The 16,071-nt window shown below is 39.5% G+C and overlaps 1 protein-coding gene across 1 annotated transcript in view; it reads left to right on the forward strand.

Moving 5' to 3' along the window:
• AFG2A (AFG2 AAA ATPase homolog A) overlaps positions 1–16,071 on the forward strand; it is a 202,782-nt gene that overhangs the window by 102,147 nt on the left and 84,564 nt on the right. The window lies entirely within an intron of this gene.

Genomic DNA, 16,071 nt, shown 5'->3' on the forward strand with positions numbered 1-16,071 from the left:
CAAATGTGAATAGATCAATAGGTACCACTTCTGTGAGAAAGTAATGCAGTCATGCTGGCCACATGATCAAGGAGGTGTTTACTGATAACCCTAGCTCTAAGAAATGGAGATGAGAACCACCCCCAGTTGGGCATGACTAGACTTAATGTCAAGGGAAACCTTTACCCTTTGCAAATGCAACATTTGTGGAAACTTGCTTGAAAGATGGGTTTGGGATGAAATGGCAGTTCTGATACACAGATATTTATTTCTGTAGAGTTACAACACTAAGCATTTCCTGATCCTTCTGAACTCAGCACCTTATCTTTCAGCCATTATACTGTTTTTAAAATTTTGTATTTGTGATTGTAATTGTTTATCTGATGTTGTGATTTTAAGTGAAGTTGAGATTACTTGAGAAGGAGATTGTCTCCATCTTTTGGGAAAACTTTTAAAAAAAACACAATTCCTAAAATCTCTGAGCTAAGTTGCTGGATGATTGTGGGAATTACATTTTTTATCATAACTCATAGAATCTTGTAGTTTGTACGGCTGAGAGATTATGGAAATTGTAATCCAAATTTTAGTATTTCCAAATTTGTTTTGAATTTGAAGGTAGCCTCCTATGTTCTTAGTCCTTCAATGCCTTAATTAAGATACATATATTGCTAGGTATGTGTCTTTTTGTTTTAGCTCTTTGTATGTTTCCTATAATTCTATTTTCACAATGTTTAGAAAAGCATTAATGTGGTTTTGTAACAGTGGAAACAAAATATCTCTTCTTCCTTTAGCAATTAGTGTTTCTGCTATTTCAGTGTGACTCATTCGGTTTTCTAAAAAAGAAGTGAGGGAGACTGGTAGGCAAGCAGTCCGTGACAAGACTATTGTGTCTGGCATTCAGTCATGCTCACAATATGTATTTTCCTCCCTTGTGTTAGCTCTTCTTTGCATCCTGATTAGAGAGTCAGACTGTAAAAGGAGGAAGGCTTGTGCTTAATAAACTCTTTTTTTCCTCCGGTCAATAGCTTTGGAAGTGCCTGCCAGCGCTTGCAAGCTTTGTGCTCTGATTTATTTATCATCACTTCCTTCCTATGAAACAAAATCAAAGCCCTGGTAGGAAAAAAAAGCACACAAAGCAAAAGCAAAATACACATTTGGGTGGGATTTAACAGCTTGGAGGCTGAATGGGTTTAGAAAGAAAATCATTTGATGCTGTAGATTGGTTTATTTATGCAAGAGAAATCCAATTTCTGGAGCGCTAACTGTGTTTAATTATTTGGTCGAGTATGTGTGTGTGTGTATAATAGTTTCTTGATTGTTTTTGTTGAATTATAATAGAATTTCTTGGCTATTTGAATTAAGCTTAATAAGTTGCAAAGATATTCTCTCTTTGAAGAGATTGAGGCGCCTATCTTGGCAGAATATGAATGTTTCCTCCATTTGGCATGTCTGCCTCTTTGTCCCCCTCTGCAGAGCTAGCAATAATTCCATTCACAGAGCAGGTTGCTTTTCCTGTTTTCTACCTTGCTGTGATGTCACTACAACCAATGGTCAAACCTGAATATTCAGGTGTATTGTGCCAGCTTCCTAGAAGCCAGCTTTCCAAATATAATAAAGCCGCCTCACACTAAGTCTTGAATTTTTCTGCAAAAATGTGGACTAGTTTAATACAACAGAAATCTTTTCCCCATCCTTTCTGCTTTCCCATTTTTTTTTCTTGGTGTTCAATAGGTTTGAGATGATTGTGCATCTCAAGCCTGAGCTGAGAGGATGTTTTGTGACCCTTGCATGGAAACTTTAGAGTGGCCAGGAATTCTTATGGCTGATTTAAACATGAATTGGGTTTCCCCAAAACAGGAAGCTACTCTTGTACCATTGAATAGGGCACTGTCTACTGGGAATTCACCTTTTCCTGTATTGAAATTCAGGGAGAAGTTCCCACAGCATTATATTAACCATGCATTCAATGCAAACAGTTCATACTGTCTCAGTCTTTGATTACATTGGAGTATCTCTACAGCATCACAACAAGCAAAGGTCCTGGAAAGTTGGGCATTTCCATAGCTAGTTTTGGGTGATTAGCAGCCAATGATGAAGTGATAAAAATGATAAAGGAGAAGTGGCTGTGGTAATTGTTGTGTTGTCTGTGTCTCAGGAAGAGGTGTGACTGTCTCTTGCCTGCAGTAAAACTGATGACACAGTCTGATAGACAAGTACTGCACAAAGACAGAAAGGAATTTATAGGCACCTGAAGGCAATACAAGCTGATGATGAAAGGTGTTCTTAGTGTTAGACACTAATTTATAGTGAAATGAAACCTTGCTAAGGCTTTGTGTCTGCAGTGCTGTACAGCTTCCACCAGAAATGTTCAGATGTGAAGTTGAACCAATATTGTAGTTCAAGTATGGTTCTGAAGTTCACAAGAGAAAGCAAACTTATTAATTAGAACCCAACTGCAGCTTTCTTATTATAACTGCTTTTATTGCCTGTGGCATTTCTTATTTTTGATTTCTGCCCTTGTGTTTAGTTGATGACTTGATTTTCCTTTTGATAAAATATTCACATGTTGTGGACTCCACTTTGTAGCTCTATTTCTTAAGATTGGGTTTGCATCTTGTGGTCCCAGAGCACCATCTGTTCAGCACCTTCCAAGTCGCTCAGTTTTCTGTGTGCCCAGGGAGAAGTCTCTCATCTGGTATCAGCCATGCATTGAGGTTACAGATTTTAACCTGCCACTTTTGGACTCTCACTTGCTGAGATGTTCCTGCAAGTATCTCTGTAGATCTTAGAAAGCTGTTTCTTGACTTAAGGCATTGGCATGCTGAGTGATGTCCGAACAGAGGATGGGCCGGAGATGTCAATGCCTTGGTCTTTTCATTGTTGGCTGCTACTTCCTGACAGATGTCAGGTGGTGCCATACTGGCTAACAGTATAATTTCTCCAGTGGTCTAGGGTGTAGGCATCCTGTGATAATGCGACATGTCTCATTAAGAGCCGCATCCGCTGTTTTAACATGGTGAAATGTATTCCACATTGGCTATGCATATTCAGCAACAGAGTAGCAAAGTGCAAGGATAGATGTCTTCACTGTATCTGGTTGTGATCCCCAGGTTGTGCCAGTCAGTTTTTGTATGATATTACTTCTAGCACCCCCTTTTTGCTTGATATTCAACCAGTGCTTCTTTTAAGTTAGAGCTCAGTCCAGAGTAACTCCCAGGTATTTTGGTGTGCTGCAATGGTCCAGTGAGATTCCTTCCCAGGTAATCCTCAGAGCTCAAGTCGGAAATGACTTGGAAATACACAAGAACAAATGGGTTAGATATTAGGTGTCAGGATCTTCCATTTCAAGGGCTGCCCTACTGTTTGTTGGGAGCACCACATTATGCAAAGGAAAAGGCTGAGAAATATGCAGGTATATTCTTTGTTTAGGACAGAAACAAAAAGCCTTTCCCCACTCCCTTTCTTTCAGCACCTCCACCTCTCAGCATGCATTTCCCTTCTTCCTTCCTCCCTTCTGTAGGTGTTTGTTTATAAAAGAGTTGTTATTTTTCTCTTTTTTATCTTGTCTTTTAGCGCATACCCTCCCTTTTGGGCTGTTCTTTCCCTCTGAGCAAAGCCTCACATGGTAGGTAAAGTATGTGTGAGAGAAGTGAAAGGAAGATGCTATTAGCAGGCAATCCCTTGCTTGCACGCAGTATGTGTGCCAAGAGGAAATGAGAGGCTATTATCTCTGAGTCTCCTTCTGTGCAGACAGATGAAGCAGCACTGTCATGAAAGAGTTAAAAGAACAAAAAGATGTTTGCTTCTGGAGTGAGGCTTTCATTAGCTTGCATATTTCAGAAATTTAAAAGCTATTTCTCATTTTGAAATACATTCTCCCTCTTAATTCTGCTTTTTTAGAATTAACATGTATGAATCTTAGCCTTCTGTCCTTTTCTCCACTAAATATAAATTCTGAAGCAGCTGCTGTCCTGTTGCTTTCATTAAATTGCGTGTGTTTGTGGAGAGAGAGAGAGAGAGACTGTGGTAGGGATGGCAAAAGCATTAATTTGCTTTTCAGGCTGCAGTTTTTCCCATTTTCACCTATTGAGGAGTAAACTGAAGGAGATTTTTATACTCAGGGGTAAAATAATGTATTGGATTGGAACAATTTTATGTCAAAGGTGGGATGCTGTCTGCTTATGTTCAGATACAGCAGCCTTGAGGTCTCTCTCTAACCTGTTCTTTTCTCAACCATTTTCTCTCAGTGGAAATATACCTTTGGAGAAGTATTTTTTAAAAACGATCTACACTGCCAAATAATGCAGTTTGAAAATAAATTATATGGTCAATGTAGAGTCATATAATAAAGTTCAGTGCAGTTTAGCTGCACTATAGGGGTCTATACCAGTGTTTCTCATCCTGGGGGCAGGGACCCGGGGCGGGGGTCGTGAGAGGGTTTCAGAGGGCCGCCAAAGACCATCAGAAAACACAGTATTTTCTGTTTGTCATGGGGTTCTGTGTGGGAGGTTTGGCCTAATTCTATCATTGGTGGGTTTCAGAATACTCTTTGATTGTAGACTAATCTACAATCCCAAATGTCAAGATCTATTTCCCCCAAACTCCACCAGTGTACACATTTGGGCATATTGAGTATTTGTGTCAAGTTTGGTCCAGATCCATCATTGTTTGAGTCCACAGTGCCCTCTGGATGTAGGTGAACTGCAGCTCCCAAAACTCAAGGTCAATGCCCACTAAACCGTTTATTTTATGTTGATCATGGGATTTCTGTGTGCCAAGTTTGGTTCAATTCCATCATTGGTGGAGTTCAGAATGCACTTTGCTTGTAGGTGAACTATAAATTCCAGCAACTACAATTTTCAAATGTCAAAATCAATCCCCCCAACCCACCAGGATTCAAATTTGGGCATGTTGGGTATTTGTGCCAAATTTGGTCCAGTGAATGAAAATATATCCTGCATATCAGATATTTACATTATGATTCATAACCGTAGCAAAATTATAGTTATGAAGTAGCAATGAAAATAATTTTATGATTGGGGGTCACCACAACATGAGGAACTGTCTTAAGGGGTCGTGGCATCAGGAAGGTTGAGAAACACTGGTCTACACCGACCATTACTGCAGTTTCAGCATCCCCAGATTTTCAATAGATTAAGATGTTGTCCTGAATTTCATATTTACTTCTTTGCTTATGTATATTGTTTGATTTTATTGTTATGTTGATTTGAGTGCAGGAAAGCAACATATAATGACAAATATATTCCAAGTACCCATGTGTTTTTGCATCAGTAGGATTTCCTAATAATGAGATGAAAAGAACCCCATTTGCTGAACTTCTAGATTTTAGGTGTCAAATAAGCTATCTATATTTTTAAGAAATATTAGCAGCAATTGCTTTTTCAATCCATAGTATCAAGCTATTGTGATTTTGTGTTTTCTCTTTCCTTTTACAGGCAAAAGGTTCTGAAATGTTTTAGAGTATAATTCCAGGTGGTTAGGTTTTCATTTTCCTTTATGTATCCTTCTTTAAATTCTGCTGTTTCGACACATTCTGTCCCAGAGCTCTGCTTGTTTACAATTCAGTACTTCCATTAGCTTAAAGCCCAGCTAAGCTTATCCTGTTTAGTCTTAGTAAATGCCTTGCACTTTGACAGATGTTGCAGAAAGACCCTGATGGGTGTGACAACTTCAGCCTTCAAATGGTAGAAATGAGAAAGAATACATGCATAGGTTGTCAACTGTTGGTCAACTTGGTGTTCACATCTCTTCCAAGAGAGCAGTGTTTTTATTGCTTCATACGCCTTTATGTATCTAGGGTTTTAAAAGGGCAAATGGAAGGAAAAGTCTGTGTTCTCAAGCCTCTGAGATATCACCTTTATTTGATTTTTTTTGTATTTTCGGTAAAGCTGAATGAAACCCTTTGCTACATAATGTGATACCTAAAGTGGAGAGTATTAGATTTGTGTACTGCATTGCTTCCAAATTGCTAGGGCAGCATTACTAGATGGCGTCATCTCATTTGATCACAAAATCCCTACAAAAGCAGAGGTTAGGATCATGAACAGTAACTTGTCACTTGCCCCGTAATTTAAATCTAGAACAATAGTTCTCAATCTTGTTCTTCTAAATGTTTTAGGTTTCAAGCCCAAAGAATCCTCATCCAGTTGGAGAGTGTGTTTCAAACCATTTTGAGCTCTGAAATTAAAAATTATTAATATTGGGTTTCCTCAGTCATTGGTATTATATGCTCACTGTTTCACAGTGATATGAGAAATTCTAAAAAGAGGCATGAATAACATTAGAGTAGTGGTTCCCAACATTTTTTTGATCAGGGACCATTTGACTAGGGACCAGGGACCACTTTGACCAAGGACCACTTGAACAGGGACTACTTTCACCAGGGACCACTCTCCAACATTAGTATCAAAAGGGTTATGAATACGTTTTTGGTCAGCTTTAGATTTAGTCTGGTTCTTTGGGGCGCTGATTCAGAAAATTGCATTGGACAGACCACATCAGCTCAAGTTTCTGATAGAGAACATATGCCCTCCAACAGTCGCCATCTGCTCATCAACAGAAAACCATATTTAATGATTTAGAGCTGATGTAGTAGTAGTAATCTTTTGAGGGTAGTCAGCTTCTCTCCTCCCGACATCCCAGTTGCCTCAGCACTGTAAGAGGGTTGCTCTCGGCACTGCGTGTTTTCGAGGCAAAGGTGTAGTAAGGGCAATGCTGCCCACCATATTTTCCTTCTTGTGGACCACTGGTGGTCTATGGACCACAGATTGGGAACTATTGCACTAGAGGAATAGTGCAAGAGTGATAGATGTTCTTACACAGATCAAAATGTTTAAAACCTTCTGTTCCCATTGTCATTTCTTTCTTTGGTTGTCAGTGACATAAGTAGTGAAGCTATTTTGTGTCAGCCTCTAAAACTTACCTTATGAATTCTTTGCAGGTTTTGAAGAAGCACTTTTTTCTAGCAAGTCAGCATAAGCTCATAGGAGATGAGCTCCCTTTTGTATTAAATGCTTTGGCAATGTTTGAAGGAAGAACACTTCTTTTTGTAAAAAATAAAATCCAGAAAGTGTGCTTCTTAATGCATATAATAATAACTTTATTTATATACCACTCTATCTCCCCGAGGGGACTCAGGGCAGTTTCCAAACAACAACATCAAAACATACAGAGTCACAACATGAACAAAAAATAACAGTAACAGCAACATAAGCATGGAATTATCCAACAACACATAAATATTAAAAGGAAAAAATCCTGCCTGCTCTTCATGTCTATTTGTTAGGGCATGGAAAAGGAATGGGTCAGACCAATTAAAAGGCTGGGTCAAGACTGATACAAATAGAAATAAGATGGGACTGGCATTTGGGTATAGTACTGTAATAGGTAAACGACAAAAGCGGGGATGGGCTATTTCCAGGGGCCTGTTAGGAGGATGACCAGGGTAATATATAAGGGGCTAGGTCATGTCTGGACAGTGTCTGGGCTGAGCTAGCACTGGTCACTCTCAAAGATTTGTTGAAACCACCATTTGTTGAAACCATCAACCATCAAGTTCACACCTTAATGCTAAAATGGGTGGGAAAAAAAGTACAAGAATATTTGCTGTGGAAGGTGGATGCGGGATGTGAGGGGAGCTGGAATCTTTAGACTGCAGGATGGGAAACATGTGCCTCAGTGTAATTCCTGTTGTGTAGAGTCCATGGCCTTTTCTGAACCTCAGTGCTTACAGTCTGCTTTTTGTGGTGTCCCTGAGATTCAAAGGAAGCTACAGTGGGATTGAGTTGGGTTACCACTCTTGTGACTGCTTCTTGAAAGAGTGCCTGGAAGCTGTCACATCTCCCCTCCACCAATTGGCAGTACTTTTTGATGTTTGGTGACATTTTACTTAAGAAAGAATGAAAACGCCTTATGCTGGTTTATATTTAGATTAGTTTGTACTGTTTTGCATGTGTTGCTTATATTTTCCAGGAACAATTCAACAATTGTTTTTTTATCCCTTAACATAAGACTAAACAAAGCAGTAAACAGTAATTGGCTACAGTTCTTTTTCTCAAAGTTTACTTTTAAAATTTAAACATTAGGCATTTTGAGAAGCGTTTTCCTATGCATTTTCATAACTGACCTTTATGACACTGTAAGTAATGCAGTCTGACCCCAGAGATGGAGTTTCATGCAATGTAATGTGAGTAGCTGCTTGACTGTTATGAATCCTGTTTGTTGGATACATTCAGATGTTGATCAAAACCATGATTTGGGGAATTGTGAATTGAGTGCAACAAGCATTGGGTTTGCCTCTTCTCTGCTGAGTTCCCAATGTTCTGTCCTCTGTTCAGTTGCCAATGGAAAAACTGAAAAACTTTCATTTCTAATTTGGAATAAAATTAATTTGAAATCACAATCTTAAATCCTGTGTGCTAACAGGTATGTTATATTCCTGATGGTTTTAGGAATCCCTTTGGCAGGAATGCTGAAGATCTCTCTGCCTGTCCTTCTCTTCCTTTTTGGAAATAGACGGTGAATCCTCCCACCAAAAGCCCTCCGCTGCTGTGATTGACTCGCCTCTCAGCCGGCCTCTCAGCCAAGAGGAGGGCTGTTTCTGAGTCTCCAAGCGGGGAGGGGAGAGTGGGCGTGCTCGGCGCATGGCAGCATAGTGCACATGTGTGGGTGACGGGGAACGGGCGAGACGGAGGGAGGCTCATGCCAATGAATCTCTTCAAGGCATTGGCTGTGTGTGGGAAGTTTGGCCCAATTCTATCATTGGTGGGTTTCAGAATTCTCTTTGATTGTACGTGAACTATAAATCCTAGCAACTACAACACTCAAATGTCAAGGTCTATTTTCCCCAAACTCTACCAGTGTACACATTTGGGCATATTGAGTATTTGTGCCAAGTTTGGTCCAGATCCATTATTGTTTGAATCCACAATGCTCTCTGGATGTAGTTTGTGAGGGGTCGTTGCTCAACCGTCTCAGCAGCCTCCACGCCTTCTGGCTACTCCTGCCCATGTTGACCTCTGTGATCAGCTTGATCCACTGTTCTTTCTTGGCTTCAGAGATGGAGGACACAATGCTCTGCGCTGCCTGAACACTCGCTGGAACACCTCAGCAAGCGAGATTCCAAAAGTGGCAGGCTCAAACTCAGCACCTCAACCAATGGCTGATACCAAATGAGAGACGCCCCCCAGGGCAAACAGAGGACTAGGCGACTTGGAAGGCGCTGAACAGACTGCGCTCTGGCACCACAAGATGCAGAGCTAACCTTCAGAAATGGGGCTACAAAGTGGAATCCTCGACATGCGAGTGTGGAGAGGAGCAAACCACTGACCACCTGCTGCAATGCAACCTGAGCCCCGCTACATGCACAATGGAGGACCTTCTTGCAGCAACACCAGAAGCACTCCAAGTGGCCAGATACTGGTCAAAGGACATTTAATCAACTACCAAACTCACAAATTTTGTATTTTGTCTGTTTGTTTGCTTTGTTCTGTTAGAAATGTAATATAATTGACTGGTTGCCCTGACACGACAAATAAATCTGGATGTAGTTGAACTACAACTCCAAAACTCAAGGTCAATGCCCACCAAACCCTTCCAGTATTTTCTCTTGGTCATGGGAGTTCTGTGTACTAAGTTTGGTTCAATTCCATCGTTGGTGGAATTCAGAATGCTCTTTGATTGTAATTGAACTATAAATCCCAGCAAGTACAACTCCCAAATGACAAAATCAGTCACCCCCAACCCCACCACTATTCAAATTTGGGCGTATAGGTATTTGTGCCAAATTTGGTCCAGTGAATGAAAGTACATCCTGCATATAAGATATTTACATTGCGATTCATAGCGGTAGCAAAATTGCAGTTATGAAGCGGCAGTTAAAATAATCTTATGTTTGGGGGTCACCACAACATGAGGAACTGTATTAAGGGGTCGCGGCATTAGGAAGGTAAAGAACCACTGCAGTAGATCATGAATCCTGCTGGTCATGAAGTCAGGGCCTCTTTGCTGATCTCTCCTGATATCTCTTGTAAAGGAGGAGGAAAAAAGGGGAGAAGTGAATTAAATATAAGAATGTGTCTTTTACAATCCTAGATTATAGAGTTTTAGAGGATTTTAAAGGGGCCATAAGGGACGTTCAGGAACACACACTTAAATCACTGCTGAGAGATGTCCATTCAACTTCTATCAAAGATATCCAAAGATGGAGAGTCCATCACCCTCTGAAGCAGTGTATTCAGATGTCTAAACTAGAGATGGGAAACATATCAGTTTCCAGATGTTTGCACTCTCAGCCACATAAATCCTTAGTATTGGCTGGGACCAGGATACAAAACATCTGGAGGGCCAACTTTTAATACACTGTCATGCTTTTGCATGAAGATAAATCTTGTTGCACAACCCATTCTCATTATAGTTGGCATCATATTACTTGAGTGAAAACTCTCTATCATTATTCCTCAGGTGCCATATCTTCTCACACTTTTACACAGTTGAAGAAGCATTTACGATAGTAGAAATGCATCTCTGATGTCGGTATGTGTCCTCTTACAGGCTTATCTTCAGTAGTGGCATGTTATATGGTTTGTATCACCACAATGAAATTCATGATGTTGTTTGGATAAGGCAGTTGCTGGACCAGTCCCAGCCATTTTGGCTGCAATACTGGGATTTAAGATTAGCCAACGAATGGCAGTTTTCCGTGTGTATTTCTTGGAACATTTGGTTTAGGGAATACACTAATTAGTACATAAACAGAATGTAGCCATGATCTCAAATTAGAGACATTTGGCCCTGCTTCAGTGAGCAACAAAATACGATGCATTTTAGTGTCTGTCCTAAGACCAAAAAAGGCGTTTCAAAGCCTCTTATGAAACAGCCTACATCAGATACATTAAATAGAATAGGCAAGGCTGACTGTGTCAAGAAGTGTATAGTGCCACGTTTAAAGTCACTCTATACAGTGTAGCTTTATTATTTTATCTAAAAATGGTTCCAATATACAGCTATTTTTTCCCCTTTTTATTAAAGGGCATGTAGGAGCTCCTACCCATTTTCGATGTATGTTGTTAAGTTTGCAATTTTTCTTTTATATTTTGGAGACATCCTTTGTACCCTAGCATTTGTTTTAAAACTTTGTTATTTCTTTCTTCAACTTTCCAAAAACGGAGCTCATGATGACTAAGGAGCAGTTTATACTTTTCCTGGCCACAATGGATTTATCCTCAGGATGTTTGGAATTCTGAGGAAGGTTAAATGTTCTCTTCCATCATCATTAAGCACAATCTGCCAGTGAAGGAAAACTTTGGCATTTTGGAGAGGGGGAAAGGAACAAGACTTGCCACTTTAAAGTCAGATAGCTCAGAAAGACAGTTTCCTTCAGTCTGGTAGTTGAGGTGAACAGAAAGAAATTGGGGAAGGGTAGGAACATGAATAGATGAATGCCAACTAGGAGCATTTTCTTCCTAAAACACTCTTGGATCAAAGGTTCTACGGTTAATCTTCAGAGGAGCAGAGTGGCCCATATATGTGAGTCACAGAAAACACAGATTTCACCTTTTTCTGGAAGGTCTGGAGTGATGGATCAGATCTGATTTCATTTGAGAGGGAATTCCATAGCCAAGGGGCCACTACGGAGAAGGCCTTGTCTCTTGTCCCTACCAACTGTGATTGCGATGATGGGGGGACCGCAAGTAAGGCCTCCCCGGACGATCTTAAGGTCCTAGGTGGTTTGTAGCGGGAAATACGTTCGGACAGGTAAACTGGGCCAGAACTGTTAAAGGCTTTATGCCAATCTATTTCCTCTTGCTTTAGTTTCTGCATCCAATGCAGAATTAATAATATGTAGCTATTCCACTGTTTTTTTCAACAGGGTTTTCTTAGAATTCAGCATTCCAGATGAAGTTTTTGCAATGCAATGAACCCTAACAAATAAGAGAACTCATGCTGAAAAAGTAGTTCTTTCTGTTCAGTTACTTTTCGTAATTGGCTATAGAAGCCACCTTAAGAGCATTTTTTCTTTTTCTTTTCAAATCTTGCTCTTTTAAAAAAAAAAAATCAAGTATTTCTTCAGCAAAGCAAGCCAGTCAAGACAGCATGTTGGAGCTTGTTGGAATAAAACTTGCCCACCAATGTAAAATGAGAACATTAATATTTCATGTAGAAACATGACTTGTCTTTAAACTGACAAGATCTTTGCAATTTAAAAACAAACTAGGACTCCCAACAAGCCCCAGCAAAATTCTATTTTTAATAACCTCTGCTTACCAAAAACCTTCCTCTTTACTAAAAATGCTCGGAAAAAAAGATGAAACGTGTTTCTTGTACTTAATACTTGGAAGATACATCAGAATATTAAACTAATTAACCATACCCTGGGGGAATAATAGCTTAATTTGCTATTTCCACTTAGATTGTTCTTGTTGTCATTCCTCATGATTTATTCACATTGTATTCTATCGTAGAGGTTCTCAACTGGTGATCCTTCAACAGTTTTGTACCAAAAGCCATCTCCAGTATGCCCAGTGATGACAGATTCTGGGAGCTGAAGTCCAAAACATGTGGAGGACCAAAGGTTGGGAATAACTGGTCTATTGAATTCCACTTAGCACAATGAGATACCTCAATGTTGACATTTTAATGCCTTTTGTCCAGGTGCAAGTTTAATTATTGGTTAAATAAGGGTCTTGGTTTCATTTCATATTTTCCTTGTTACTTTCCTTTTCCTTTCAATGGTTGGGTGTGAAAAACGTTCACAATGGATATTCTCTTGGCAACATACAACTTTCTTTTGCTATACTATGCTCAAAAGGAATACTTGCAATAGGGCAGGACCAGGGTGGTCAGAGGGTGCATCTACACCAGTGGTCTGTGGACCACCAGTATGGTCCACAAGAACCGCAGCCTCACTGTTACTACATAATTTCAATGAGAGCAACTAGTCTCACGAAACCCTCTTATAGTGCTGTGTCTTATTAAATATAGTTATTTGTGAGCAAGTAGATGGTGACTACTAGATGGCATATAGTCTGTTTCAGGAACTTGAGCTGATGTGATCTATCCAATGCAATTTTCTGAATTGGCACCTCAAATAACCAAACTAAATCTAAAGTTGACCAAAAACTGATTAGTAACCATTTTGGTACTAATGTTGGAAAATGGTCCTTGGCAGGCATGTAGCCGGGGGGGGGGGGGGGGGGGGGCTTGGAGGGCTTCACCCCCCCCCCCCGAAATTCTCATGGTGGTTTGCAAAAAGGCCTTACTGGTGCATTATTTAAACTGTTGTGTTTATTCATATCATGGTCTGATCACCCTACTCAATATATACCATATACTTGGGGGTATTGGGGTAACGTTACAAAAGGTTTGCTAGGGTAGACCCTCTTTCACTCGGACTCAGCCTCCCCCCCCCCCCGAAACAAACTCAGCCCCCTCCCCCCCCCCCGAATCGAAATCCTGGCTACGGGCCTGGTCCCTGGTCAAAGTGGTCCCTGGTCAAAAAAAGGTTGGGAACAATTGATCTACACTGTAGAATTTGACACCACTTCAACTACCATAGTCTAGCACTGTGGAATCATGGTTTTGATATTTGTTGAGGCACCAGAACTTTTTTGCATAGAAGGCTAAAGGCCTTGTAGTTGTAAAACTACAGCTGTAATATTCCATAGCATTGAACAAGTTAAAGTGGTGACAAACTGCATTAATTCTACAATATAGAGTACTGGACCCATGCTTAGAAGCCTTAGCAATGAAATACATTATGTCGCCTTTGGCCAATAATTTCTTTTCTTAGGGCTTTGCTAGGAAAAAAATGGGAAGGAGGAGAACAACAGACACAGGATATAAATGTAACTAATAAATTATGACTAATTAGATTTTATAGAAGTAATAATATTACTGTAATAGCAAGGTATCATACATGTTAGGATCTTATTAATATAATAAATTAAAATTATTTTGGTCCTAAAAGTTTATTGACAGTAAATATTGACATTTGATATTTACAGAGGCTTGGCATGAACATGAAAAAAACTTTAATAGAGAATACAATTATATATTCTATTGCAGGTTGATAGTAAGTGTTATACACACCTACCCAGAAGTAAGTTCTGAATTACATGCAGGAAATTCAGTATTGTTTACTTCCAAATAACTGAAAATAAGATTATTATCTTCTTCCATGTAATTGAGGAAATTACATGTACTTATTGCAGGAAGCCTCTACAAGAATGACAATAATCTTCTTTATATTAGAAATTTAATTGACTACATATGAGGAGGTGTAGTCTTTGAATATAGAACTATGACTTGATCCTGGCTCAGTCATGGACTGGGTGACTTTGGGCAAATCACACTTCTGAGAAAGGCAAAGGCAAACCATCTCTGAATAAATCTAACCAAGACGGCCATGTGGTAGATTCTCCTTGCCATCATCATACATTGGAAACAACTTGAAGGCAAATAATAATAAGTGAGCTTCTTAATTGCACATTAAATGTTGTACCCAAGTTATATATGAGAAAGAGGCAGGGATGTTAAGCGTTTCTTTTTTGTGAGTAAAGTTCTATTTCAATGAGAATTTTTTAAAAATGTAAGCATCATCCTCACTTTCATTATAGTAGGGGGCAACCATGGTTTCACCTATTTCCCTCCCATCACTTAGGGGGTGCATTGAATATGTTTTTCCTGCATGGCAGAAGGGTGTTGAATTGGATGGCCCTGAGGTTTCTGCCATTATTATTATTATTATTATTATTATTATTATTACAAAGGTTGGGTGGACATCTGTTGGGGGTGCTTTGATTGTGCTTTTACTGCATGCAGAAGTAGGATGGACTGGATGATCACTGCGGTTTCTTTTATTATTATAGTATAATATATAATATAATATCTAAACATTTCTTGGGGCTCCTCGAGAAATTTTGCTGCAAAAAAGGGCTCTGCTGCTGAAAAAAGTTTGAGAATTCTTGACCTAGAGGACCTAGAAAATTCCTGGCAAGGGCATATTTTGTCATATGTGGTTAGGTGAAACTATGGTTGTCCCTTCCTATAATGAAAGTGAGGATGATGCTTACATTTTAAAAAATTGTCATTGAAATAGAACTTTACTCACAAAAAAGAACACTTAACATAACTGAATCAAAAATTGTTTCAGAATCAAATATTTGTGTGGGCATATGTGTAATTTTCTTAACATTTACACATATCCTTCTTTGAAGCTATGGACCCATCGTTTGAACAACAGCCCTACAAAGAAACCCAAAGGAAAAATGCTGAACAAGTCAGGAAATAAAACATGTCATTTTGAATACAGATCGGTTGTTGCTTTTTGCTTATTTGTATGTTTCTTGGTATCACAAGATTAATAGCAAATTGTCTGATTGGGCATGATTAAGAAATAATTTATGTTTAGTTCAAACAATATTTCACTGAAAAATGAAATGGGATTTTGGCCTGCATAAATAGGACTATGGGATCTAGATCCAGGGAAGTCATGCTACCCCTCTATTCTGCCTTGGTCATACCACACCTGGAATACTGCAATTGATGGGAAATGATGACAAGCTGGAATGTGTCCAGAGGAGGCTGACTAAAATGATCAAGGATCTGGAGAACAAGCCTTATGAGGAGCGGCTTAAAGAGCTGGGTATGTTTAGCCTGCAGAAGAGAAGGCTGAGAGGAGACATGTTCAGGGCCATGGACTTCTTTGGAGGCTTTTAAACAGAGCCTGGACGGCCATCTGTTGGGGGTGTTTTGAACACAGTTGTCCTGCTTCTTGGCAGGGGGTTGGGGTGGATGGCCCACGAGGTCTGTGATTCTACTGTATGATTCTTCTGCCATTCGAAAGGTTTGCTATTGCAATTCATCTGTGTAAACAGGCGCACTCACTTATAATTTATTGGTCTTGTCCATAAAAATCTGTGAGATTGCATTTTGCAAATCTCCTGCAATAGCCTTTTCCTTCTATTGATGTTATATGTTTGACTATTCTCTGAGGGACCGCTATTTTTCTTTAATCAGACTTTTCTTGTGCAAATGGAAACTAGCATGCTTCAGTAAGGAGTAGATGAATTT

The sequence above is a fragment of the Anolis sagrei genome, chromosome 5, assembly GCF_037176765.1.
Source record: "Anolis sagrei isolate rAnoSag1 chromosome 5, rAnoSag1.mat, whole genome shotgun sequence".
Lineage (NCBI taxonomy): Eukaryota > Metazoa > Chordata > Lepidosauria > Squamata > Dactyloidae > Anolis > Anolis sagrei.